Below are 13221 nucleotides of genomic sequence, written 5' to 3' on the forward strand. Positions count from 1 at the left end.
TTGACTTTCCTATTGAATATATAGTAAACAATTGTGTAATTTGTTGTCAATTATTCTAACAGCAGTGGCTTGGTGTTGCAATGTTATAGGTATGGATCGCCCCAAAGTCGCTATACATCCAGGTCCAGAAAACTATGATTTATTAATACTCCAGCAACAGCATCGATCCCAGGCTGTGTGGGATGGAAAATTGACTGGACAGAACGCGTGTTTAACTATACGTCGTGCGAATCAGGTATTCTGGAATCACGTGAGGCAACACCCTTTACATAATCGCATCCCTAATTACTTTGAGAGGTGTGGATTTGGGGAGTTTTAGCAGTAGGTGATGTGCAGTATGATGACGGAATCATCACTGCACTTATTGAGAGATGACATCCAGAGATGCATACATTTCATATGCGGACTAGCGAATGTGCCATCACACTGCAGGATGTCGAGGTCTTATATGGCATTCCCGTGGATGGCTACCCATTGCTGCAGAGAAATGTTAGAAAAATAACTAAATCAAGGTGGCGGGAATTAATGTACGACCTTACTGGTTGGTTGCCCGGAGAAGCAGCAATTAAAGGTAGTAGCTTGTTGGTAATAACACAATTATCTAATCATTTGGAAACCTTGATTGCCGCGAATGATATTATTGATGAACACACTAATGAGCCTGAGGTGCAAAAGAGGGTCAGGTTGTGCCTGCTTTGGTTGATTGGTGGCACGATATTCCCTGATAATACTGGTTCATTGCTTAGTTTACACTTTTTGCTTGACATAATAGACCTTGATGCAATGGGCGGGAAAGCTTGGGGAGCAGCAGCATTATCATACTTGTACAATTGTCTATGTCGTGCTTCGATGGGTAATAGCCATGATGTTTGTGGATTTATTGCTTTATTACAGGTATGTGAATTTTAATATTATATTGCTCTACTTTAGTAGAAATAAGAGATCAAGCAGCATTCTTATAACCACCATTACCTGAATTTTGAAAAATGAAAATAGGAACCGAAAGTTGAGCTTTATTATAAACACTAAATGTACCACTATATATAATGCAATCTGAATTATTAATATTTGTGTATATATCTAAATGTCAGCTAACCATATTTCCTTGAGTTATCACGCTAACAATTTAAAAGTATTGCTTGATACACGTTTAAATAGTCAACTTCTATGTTGTCTTTTAAATAATATTTTAGATTTCCTAGTGTTATAATTTGTATTATAAATCATTAAAAATTATAATATTATCGGATGGCTTGCACGACAATATTAGCGCATTATCAAAACCCAGCCATAACAACACAATTTTCATGTGTATTTTCGGGTTATTTTATTTAATTCAAAAAATATTTATATATTTAAATTTACTAATACAGGTTTGGGCTTGGGAGCGAATAATCCCGATGCAGCCATTACTTCGTCCTCTAAGAGTAAACGAACGAGATATTGTATTTGCGCAGAAGTGGACTCGTCGTGGAGTTCGTGAAAGCGAGGCACGAGCTGTGCTAGTAGTTTGTAGGGATGTTTTATACAACCTAACTGATAATCAGGTATTTTTCCTTTTAAATTTTTTTGATAAGAAATGTGAAAAAATATAACAACAATAGAGTTTTTGTAGATCTTGTTCATTTTTTGCTAACTCGTACTGTGTTAATGGGTTGATTTTATTTTAATTTGTTATAGCTAATTTGCTACAACTTGCTACTGGTTGTGATATTTTTTATGAGCTTTTCTTCTTTTAGCACAATTAGTATTTTGTCTAGGTTTGTCTAGAAGGTTACTAAACTATTTTATTTTGTTTTTATTTCCATCAAAATCCATTATGGAATTTTCAAGTTAGCCTGTTCTTGTTATGCTTTGGAACTGAATAAAAAAGAAGTGCTCCTAGCAAGGATTTGATCATGCTACGCTTTCTACTATTGAGTATTTTTTATTCTTCATTTGCACGGTTTGGAAATGATGAAATTTGTGTATTTAGAAGGAAGGAAATTGCTTGAATGTTCTAATCTTTACTTAACTACCCCTATTTTGTGAAAATGCATGATGGATGTTTGTTATAATGAGAAAATGTATAATTTGTACTATAAATTATAAATGACTGTATAATATATTTGCTATCATAGTTTGTGTGGGAGCCTTATACAGTGACCATCAATAATGGACTTTCGGAGTGGTGCCGACATGGTCAAGACATTTGGAGGGCGCAGTTGCCACTCATTTGTGGGATCTACCGAGAGTGGCACATGGCCGGTCGGGTCCTCCAACAATTTGGTATGGAGCAGTCTGTTCCGGGACCACTCTCCCCACATATACCATTTCATTTTTCACTGGACAAGCGATTTAAGAAAATCCGGAGATGGGGGAAAATTTTGAGAAAGCTGAATATTTGTGGGAACGTCGTCGGGAACTAATAGTTGAAGCTCCACATACTACTGTAGCTCCCGGACCGAATTTTGGATATTTTAAATGGTATCGGAGGCACTCCCGCACTTTCATAGGAAATCCAGAATGTATCGTGGATAGAGGATACCAACACCTCGCAGGGAGGCACGAAGCACTGGTATATAACCTTTGGTGCATGTCAAGTTAAATAGACAGTTAATGATGTACTATTTAGTTTTATAACATTTGAGTAGCAACAAAATCAATGCTAGTACTAAATATATCTTGAAAAATAGTGTAAGAATTTGACTTACTACATATCTCATCCAATGCCATTATTCAGGAAAATTTACCATGATTCTCTTAACCTAGGTGCTTCAATTTTTATACTTTATCTCCTTCGTTATTTAGCAAAAGAATGTATGATAATACATTGACCATGATTATGAAAGCAATTTAATTATATTTTCTAACTAAATCATCATATAAAGGAGTTGGAACCGATTTACATACAAATACATGTGTATCATATGTATTAAATATTATAGTAATATTAATAACTGTACATATATGATACACATTAATTTCTTTTTGTCAATCGACAGCTTTCTTACGTCACTGTTTGTTATATATTTTTTTGTAGGCTCGTGGAATTCATGGAGTTGGACATTTGGCTTACAGTGTTCAGGAAGATCCGTCACAGTGGCCATCAAATTCTCAGGGTATGAATGCATTGATGCAGAGGTTTATTAACATGTCGACTGAGTCTCTGAATGTTGCTGCAATGGGATGAGGTTGACATTTGATCCCGATTATATACCACCAGCAGATTATGTGGCACCGCCTAAGTTGCCAACTGGACGTCGGGGTCGTGCAACTTGGTCCACCTGTCTCACGATTCTGCCCACTCCAATCAAAGTTATGATAGTGCGTTGAAGCCACACCATCATATTGTGTACCATAATTAATTGTATCATTTGACTGACTACCAAATCCTACAATTGTTTGTTGTTGAACTACACCCCTTAGAAAACCAATATTCAAACTTGGGAGATAGGTAATACCTCCAAAATCGAACTCATTGTCGGTCGGTACTTCAACCTGGGTAGAGCGTTGAACTGTAACATACATGTCAAGCGCCGCTATGCATATATGATTTTTAAAAATCTCAGGACAACGAAGAAATGACGATAAAGATTCATTGTCCGTAATTGTCATCTCACCATAAATTGGTGAACCATCACCTGTAATGAACTTAGACATCGTTCGGTTATAACCACCGAAAGTTCAGGATCATTTACGAACATTTTACTCCTTAAGACGCGTTGCAGACGATCATATTTTAGGGAAATTGGAAACCTTTGCCCTATTTCAGGACCACGGCTGTATCTAACTGAATCTGCTTCATACACAACTTCACCACCCCAAAATAAATACACTTTAACATGAGTTTCCGTCATCTTTTATGAAATATATGAGAGAAAAAAAAGTTGAAGGATACGAAACAGATAAGAGAAAAACAATATATGAAAGATATGAGATGGATAAAAGAAAATTGAAAGACGAAGGATATACCATAGGTAGGGGTGTCAAATTTGGCCCAAAAGGTGATGGCCCACCCAACCCGCCCAAAATTTTATGGGTTCGGCTCAAGATATTTTCATATTTGGCTGATTTTAGCCCAACCCAACATAGCCCATTTTAAAGTGATCTCCAACTTAGCCCAATACTAGCCCATTTTTAAGATTTACTTAAATTTGGGTTTATTGCTTGAGATTTTTTTATTTTTTTATTTTTTATGTATACACTTTTCTTGAATCATGTATCATATAAGTTTGTGGTATGTTTAATATGAAGGGAAATATTTACCACGGAAAATGTTTTCCTCAAAAATATTTTTCAAGAAAAATCCGCAAAAATAATTTTCAAGAAAAATATTTTTCTAGAAAATAGACCCTTCAAAAAAATTGGGTCAAGTTGCGCAGGTCATGACCCAGCCTATTTTTAGCTCATTTCAGCCCAACCCATTTCAGCCCAAGTAACTTTTGGGCCAATGTTAGCCCAACCCGTTTACTACCTCAGCCCATTTTGATTGGGCCAATTTCAGCCCAACCCGTAGGTAAAGATAGGACAATATTTATAAACGCAGAAAAGTAAAAAAATTCGCAAATTAAGTCACGAAATGCAAAAGATATTATTTCGATGTGACTATTCAACGCTCGTTTGAAACTGATTGAACCAACAGAAATGTACAAAAAAATAAAATTAAAACCACAGCGATGTGGAGAGTAGAAAAACGGTAAAAAAAAAAAAAAAAAAAGAAGGGGTTTTTCATTCATATTTCAGCGAAATGGAACAAAATAAATTTTGTCCCATTTCGTTGGTATATGAACGAAATACAAAAATAAAATAAAATTATTTGTTACATTTCGCTACAAGTGTAGCGAAATGCACCGATCAGTTAATTTTATTTTCCAGATCGGAACAATATTTTTTTTTTGAGTATTTCGTTGGATAACCCACGAAATATCCATTTTGATATTAAAAAAAAAAGCATCCTATTTTTGCCTATTAGTTTAAAAAAGAAGTCATTTTAACGCCGGACTCAATTCTTGCATATCTATGCTTCATATGGAAATTAGTTTGGTTGAATCCATTGGCCAAGGGCTCCATCCGCCAAAGAGTGTAAATACTTTACTAAGCAATGGTCTAATTGGATAAATATTTGCATGCGATTACTAGATAACATTTAATTTGAACTCTTTGTCAAAACAAAATCTTGCATGTCCATTTCTTTACCGTAATATTTGTTCCCACATCCTCGTGTCTTCGAAAGAACAAAAGTGAGAAAATTACACCATAAGTTATGGTACAAGAATTAACAACATAAATAGCATAACTTTTCAAATTCTTCAAAATGAGCACTTTTATTATATTACAACATACCTTTTTTTTTTTTTTTTTCATTTATCCTTAATTTTAAAAGATAAACCCATCATTTATCTCTCTCGTTTAGTGATAAACATCTACTATATTTTTCGATTATCTCTCTTCTTTAACCGATATATCGTCCATCTCCTATTACTCATCCCTTTATTCTTTCATTTTCCCTTCTTGGCTGGTTAGAGTTATAGAGGATACGCAAGGTTTAAGGTTAGAAAAAAAAATGAGTCTCTCGCTGTGTGTCTAATTAGTAATGGTCTCTGAGTGTTTTTTCTTTTTTTTTTTTTTTTTTGTTCATGCATAATGTCAAAAGGAACTTCTCACATATCTGCAGTTCAAAAAGAACTTTCTCAATAAATTTGAAGTTACATGTAATTTTATTTCTAGTAGGATTGAGGTTTATTTATTGAACAAGATCTGGAACTTAATGTAAATATAAACTAGCTGCTATCAATTTGCATCGACGGTAAAGATCATCGATTGGAGTTTTCAGGGACTGAGGAAAGATCAAGTTGATCCTAAAGCAAATGACCACCAATACATATTTATATTTAATATAAATTGGCTACCATATAAATTTATACCAGAATATTAGTCATATATTACATTTATACCATAAACATACATGGTATTTCAGATATAAATAGTTTATACCATGCATATACCCGAAATACATGGTATATTTCAAATATAAATAATTTATACCATGAATATACTAGAAATATAAATTATATATCTATTACTAATTATACTGGTAATATTTTAATAATAATAATAGCAATAATATACACATCTAATTTATATTATTTGGTATACCAATAATATCATGAGTATAATGATACCAATACTAATATGAATATAATAATGTATATTAATGGTTATACCAGTAATATTATGAGTATAATTATAATAATGTGTATTATAAATTATATACATTTTGAGCATAATAATATATACTACTAATTATACAAATATATATTACTAATTATACAAATAATTATACCAGTTATATGATGAGTGTAATAATGTATATATTATTAATAGTTAGATTTGTTAATGTAAAATCTCTATAATGTGACCAGTTATTTATCCAAGTGTGCATCATTATCCAAATATTCAATTTAGCAATAAAAAATAAATTATACACCTAACCTGTAAAGCCACCATTTATAACAAAATCATTCTTATATAGAAGATAGATGAAACATCATAACAGTTGTTCACCATTAATTGTTGGCCTATAATTACTTGAGGCTTTTCAAACGTAATTCTTCCTCCAGCTTTATAGGGCTCTGTTAAGAGACGTAGTTCTTTAAACTTCATATTTTGTGAAAAAATCTAGCTTAAAAATAGACTAGAATTATTTGGATGCTGTGGTTTTACGTGATTCACGCACGATTAATTTTGTATAGTAGAAACTGCCATAATTGATAATCAATTGTTGCCATGTATATGTAATAATTTTTCAAAAACTGTCTATTTATGTTTTTTCCCAAGTATATATGGTGAAGAGTCAACAGTAACAATGGTAAGTAGGTATATTTGGAAAAAATGAGACAACATTTCCAAATTATGGGATGTATTTGTTTGCTCACAAGCAAGCAATATTAGCACATGAATGGGGTCCAACACTCTCTTTCATTTGCATTTTCATTTAGGACCAACCACACATATCACGGAGCCCTTTTTTTCACTGTTCAAGCACTCGTGCGAGTTGACAACATGATTGATTCAGGTTCCGCCTCCTATATTCAAATGCAGATTCAAAATTTAAACAAATTCGCTCATCGTTAGCTTGGAAGGATAGGGGTTATATATCAACATCGTCGAATATATTCATTGTTATTAAAGTCTCTAATCCCAAAACCGAACATAGAACTCAAGTTTTCTTTTCATTTTATAATGAGAAGTACTTTATTGGGTTGGTAAATGGGTTAGAATAAAGGAGTGGCCTCGCGCACATGAGAATTGTGCTTCGTACCCGTTCACAACCCCCTCCCCCCCCCCCCCCCCCCATATACGTGAGGCCCAATTCACCAATTTAACGGTGATCTTAATTTTCCAAATGTTTAGGGACGTTTCTGATCTCGTCCTTTACTACCTAGATCCTTCCTTCTACCTACATATTCCGGTGGAGACTTCTAGTGAACACACACCAAAAAATCTTTTCTTCTGTTTTCTGGGCAATAATTTGTGCAAATTCCAAACTTCCAACCACTAGTATAAGTGTTGGAAGTGCTGTGGAACCTTGAGGAGAGTACCGTGCTAAACGATTTGCACCCAGTGGTGGATCTAGTAAGGGCCAAAGTGGTTCCGAACCCCTTTCGGCAAAAAATTACACTGTATATACAAGGTGAAAATTATTTTCTATGTATATATAGTAGATGTTGAACCCACTTGACTTCTTCGTTTGTCTACTTATTTATATTTTTGAACCCCCTTATTTAAAATTCTGGCTCCGCCACTGTTTGCACCATAATTGATCCGAAATCATTTTCGAGGCAGTGGCTTGTCACGATAGAACCGTGATTTTATAAGTTGTTTTCCTTGTTTTACTGTTACTGATCTATATTGTTCTACTTTTTACTAACATCTACTAGATCCCTTATTTTTCTGGATTGTAATTCAATTGGTGAGAGTAAAGTCATGTCAAGGTGCAAATGTGAAGTATCACTTCACTTGATAATAATGAAAACGAACTTATTGTTGGGTACCCATTGCCTTCTTGTGAAATTCTTCAACCAACAGTACCGCAGCCCCTCTCCTTGTCTGATTTGATGTTTAACATTCGAAACCATTAATTTGTAATTGTGTACCTAGCAATTGACTCATCTTTATGATTTCTCCAATCATTCTAAGATTTAAATTCAATATATACGTACTACCAAATTAACTATCTTTAGGAGCTTTTTCTTTTGTCAAGAATACGAAGGGGCAGTTTTTTTTTTTTTTTTTTTTTTTGTAATTCTTTTTGTTTGTGTGATGATTAATGTTAAAAACATAATTAAGAAAAAATATGTTCTCTAACAGCTTAAGCTTTAATTTTAGATGAGATGGTCACAGACTTCAACATGGTATCAAAGCAGATAGAAATCCAATAGGTTTGAGTCTCACGGCCACCCATTATCAAAAAGAATCTTCAACGTGCTTGGTCCCTTAAAAAGAATTAGATCCGCATACGAGAGAGCGTGTAAAAGACATAATTGATTAAATATAAATGTGTTATTTAACAGCTGGAGCTTTTATATCTGAACGTCAACACACTCCAATAATAGTAATACGTGCATTTTAGAAATGATTAAAATAGAAATGAGCCTTTATTTTAAAGATTTGTTTTAAAGTTTGTCTGTTAGTGTCTATCCAACTAGTTTGAAATATTGTACAAACTCAGTTCTAAAAACTTAAGGTTAGATAGAGCCATTAAATTTAAATTTTGAAATCGCGTTTGCATCGAAAGGAGCAACTAATAAGTGTGAAAAATTCCTTCCTTGCTATTGTTGTTTCTTTCTCGTTCTTTGCTTTCGTATGTATTGAAGTAGAATTATCAATTAATAGCGGTAAAGTTTATTACGTAACCTTTTTTCTGATATTTTTTTTTAAAATAAAGGTTGATATTTACATCTTTAAAGTTGAAACACTTGAATGAATCTTAGGTATACGTGCACGTGTGGGCACGGATAATTTCAATAATTGACACAAAACAAAGATTGTGTGGAAGCAATCACTAGGCCTAATCAACTCTATGTTTCTCTTTTCCAACAAAAATCGTGTCTGGAATCTTTTGACTTTAATGGAACAAAACAACTTTAAAGGAAAAAGAGAAAAATAGTTTGAAATGTTAATATCTCGTTATACGTCGATCATGAGTCAAATTATTTTATATTTATACGTATGAAGTCTTATTATACATTTCTATAAAGATTATTTACACGATTATTTAAACTGTGACTTGACTTCAAGTCATACAACAACAATATTTCTTATCGTTGATGTACGATTGCCCTTCAATAAACAACTTAATAAAGAGAAAAGAAGAAGAAAAAGTTTGGTAAATTATCTAAATTACACACTCTCATAAATCAATCTGAAAGCTACTCAATATTGAAGTACGCGACACCAAATATTTAGCTATGAAATTCATTGTTAATATGTAGCTAAATTAAATAACACTTAGCTAACAAGAATTTTGTATAATCTATTACTAATCCGTCGTTAAATTAAATTAGCAACGGATTTTGGCTATTTGCGCAATAAAAGATGTCCGTTGTCAATAATGTGTTTTTAATAAATATTGTTTGTGCTCTCAAAATCTCTTAGTTAGACTAATACAACTACTGCAGATTGCTGTTCTCGGTCTGAAACACAATAAGATGGAAATTAGTTGAACACAATATAATTACATTAGTCTTTCTTACCACGTTTTACCATTTATTGGGCTTGTTTTTCTCCTCTAATTATAATGAGTGACTCGAAAACAAGACAGCAACCCATGCATGGTTTATTTCGCTTGTCAATATTTTTTCTTATTTTCAAGTATGTATGCTACTCACTTGAGAAAAAAAATAATCATAAACTAAAATCAACCCTTTTGTACTACAAACATTTTAAATTGGCTTAATGCATATGCGGCCACCTAAACTTGACATTTTTTTCCACTTGAGGACGAGTTCAAGAATTCAATAGGAATAACACTTAGTTGAGGTACCAAAATGAAAAAAAGGGACAAGTTTAGGGGGCCGCTTAAGTCTTTTAAATTTGTAAATATATAATGATCTCGGTGTTTTGCATGCTAAATCTTACTATATATGTTCTTTCCAAGTTTCTTTTATGTGCAGTAAACCTCAAAGGAATCTTTTCTCGTCCTAAAGTAGTCCCTTCGAAACTTTCGAGCCAAATCTCAAATCATGAAAAATCTTGTGGTTTTCTTATGAAAATATTAGTAACATTTAGTATAAATGGTATCTCTTTATTCTTTCTGACACAATAAAGCAAATCAATAGAGTGAAAGTAGGTTTGATAATTCCCGTTTTACAAAGTTAAACTATCCCTTGTATTGCATAAGGTTTGCAGGGAAAAAGGGTACATTCAATCACATGCAACCTCATGAGAGCTAGGAAGAAGAGAAAAGAGTACAAATATTCAGAGCTAATCACTATCGGTAAAAACTTATATATCGAGTGTTTATATTAAATTAATTTAATTTATCATGATTAAGTGATTTAATGAAGTAATAAAATGTATTAATCAACCATGATTAAGTGATATATGTGTATGCACAAACACATATCATATATATTTATTGGTTTAGTCTAAACATCCATTGCAAGTGCTATTACTATGTATGCTGTAGAAGGTAATAAGTATTCAATTGTCCGAATGACACCTTTGGATTAAAAGAACGAGAAAATTGCTGTTTGCAGATGTGGTACCTGCATTGGTTTATTTCAAGGTTGAATGGCTCTTCCGTTACAGCAGGTGGCTTTACTCCTAGAAATAGCAATGTGCTCATAGTATCCACATCTTCGAACCAGGTATATGCCTTTGATGTTGAAGCTAAACAACTAGGAGAATGGTCCAACCGGAATACATTCTCCCTGCCGAGAAGATTTCAAGAATTTCCTGGAGAAGTGATTGGGCTTTCTTTTGCTCCTTCTACTAATTCATCATCCGTCATAGTCTACAGTTCAAGGTGGGTCTTTTGCAAGTTTTACCAAAGTTGTTTTTGAGTTTTTGTTACTCTTGGTCTTCTGCTGTCTTATCTAGTTAAATTCTTTTGGTGATAAGCTGTTTTAATGTTCATTAGTTTATACTGGCCTTTACTAGACAGTGTCCTATTAGGATATGAGTGTCTTTTAGAGAATGGTGAATAACATAAAACGCGGGTTGGCCTCCTAATTTGGGCTAAGTAATAAACAAATGGACTTACTTAGCAGGCTTGCCATTTTATATGTTTGGATAAAAAGATTTTGCTTTTGATGCATCTAGGCACATAAGCACATATCACAAGTAGCGGTCAGCACGTGTGATGTGCTGCATATTGCTGTGGTTTAATCATTATAGCTGAAAGGATGTTTAAAGCAATTTACTAGCTGAAAGTTCTCTCTTTTCTTTTTTGGCTGTGTTAAGGAATCTAATTCTTTATCCACACCCAAGGTATGGCCTAGTGGAATGAAGTGGGAGGAGGAGAACCATGAGGTTGACGAAGACAAAAGACACTAGTCATGTGCCTAAACTTTGGTAGGCAGAGTTACCTAGTACCCGCATTGATGGAAGGTAATAAGTACCCGATAAAATAGTTGAGGTCGACACAAACTGGCCCTGACACCGCGTCATAAAAAAAAGAAAAAGAAATCTAATTCCTTATCCAACCCAATGTTGGTCAAAGGTAACAGGTATCTGATGAAATAGTTAGGTCGGCACAAACGGGCCCTGTCATCGCGGCATTAAAAAAAAAAAGAAATCTAATTCCTTTTCCAACCTAATGTTGGTCCAAGTCATTCTTAGAAGCGTTCAGTTGAACAGCCAACTTAATTATGAAGGAACAACCTGCGGCTTTAATATTTTGTGGAAATTTATAAGGCCTAAGCAGTGTATGCTTCGATACATGTACCTCGTTATGGCCCAAAGGAAATTTCCTTGACCACGCACTAGTCCTGTTTCCTGCATATTCCTTCTCCTTTTGTTGGATCTTTCTCGAGTTTTCCATCTGGTTAACTCCAATAAACTAATTGCATTATTTCAGTGCTTTAGTTCTATAAATGTCACATGATTAGCATTTTATGGCTTTATTCTGTACGGCGATGTGCTTGATTGACTTTGGGTTGCCAGTTGGTGATGATGACGATACTGACTTAGCTAATGATCAAGATTTAGCTTTGAAGAAGCTACATAATAGTTCTCCTGAAAATGGTACTTTAAAGCGCAAGTTGAAAGGGAATGACTTAGATTTGAAACAAAACGGTAGAAAGAATTTTGAATTCTATGCTTTCAGGGATCCTGTTTTATTTGTTGGACATCTTTCAAGAACTTCCACCTTGATCATAGACAAACCTTGGATTCAAGTGGTTAAAACTCTTGATGCTCCACCTGTTCACAGACGTATTTTTGGGACATAACTCGTCACAAGTTTTTGTAATACTAGGGAATGTTTCGAGGGGAGTATTCAAAGCCCTTTCGCTTATAAATTTTTCTTTGTTGTTAGTTGGAGTTTGGGTGGGAAAAAGGTTTGAAATCGATTCTCAAGTTTCAATATAGTTTCACTTCATCTGCAGGAGTTCTATGGAAATGCGTGGACCTGTAAATATAGCTAGTGAGCTTTACGAAGTGTCCGTTAGCCTCTTCAGATATTGACTAATGTTTTCATGTATCAATTAGTATTTTTTTAAAATTTCTGTATCAATCAGTTTTGCCCCTTGAAACAAACAATTTGATCCATAATGTTAAAGTTATTTTCTTCTAGTGTGCTTCTATCCTCTCTTGCTTAAGTTATACTACAATTTGTTTTTAGTTGATTCAAATTAATATAACTTTAATGGAAAAATGAAAGCTGAGTTTAACTAGCTTTTTATTTATGACCACAAGATAAACAAATCTTGGTCTTTTTCTGATTTCCTTGGATGTTCAATGTTTAGGATCATATAATTTATTTTGTTCTATCATATTTTTACTGTTTTTCCAATGGTTGGGATCAGACAAGTAATGTGCTTCACTACTATTTCTATCATTTCCACTATTGATTATTGTTTCCTTATAAGCATGCTACATCGACCTTTTAAAATCAACCCTTTCCTTCATCAATCTCTTTTCATGGGACCAAACCTATTTGTTAGTTACATATAAACTGTCGTTTCATGCAAAATGTCATTTTCTGTTGAAGATCTTGGATTTTTTCTAGTGCGA

General features: G+C 33.6%; 1 long non-coding RNA gene across 1 annotated transcript; it reads left to right on the forward strand.

The window, feature by feature from the left end:
* Positions 1 to 10179: 10179 nt before the first annotated feature.
* LOC132604058 (uncharacterized) lies at positions 10180 to 12776 on the forward strand. The gene is made up of 3 exons (XR_009568630.1): positions 10180 to 10480; positions 10743 to 11011; positions 12594 to 12776. It is a non-coding gene; the product is annotated as an uncharacterized LOC132604058 (long non-coding RNA).
* The last annotated feature ends 445 nt before the right edge of the window (positions 12777 to 13221 follow it).

Source organism: Lycium barbarum, chromosome 7 (assembly GCF_019175385.1).
Source record: "Lycium barbarum isolate Lr01 chromosome 7, ASM1917538v2, whole genome shotgun sequence".
In the NCBI taxonomy this organism is placed as follows: Eukaryota; Viridiplantae; Streptophyta; class Magnoliopsida; order Solanales; family Solanaceae; genus Lycium; species Lycium barbarum.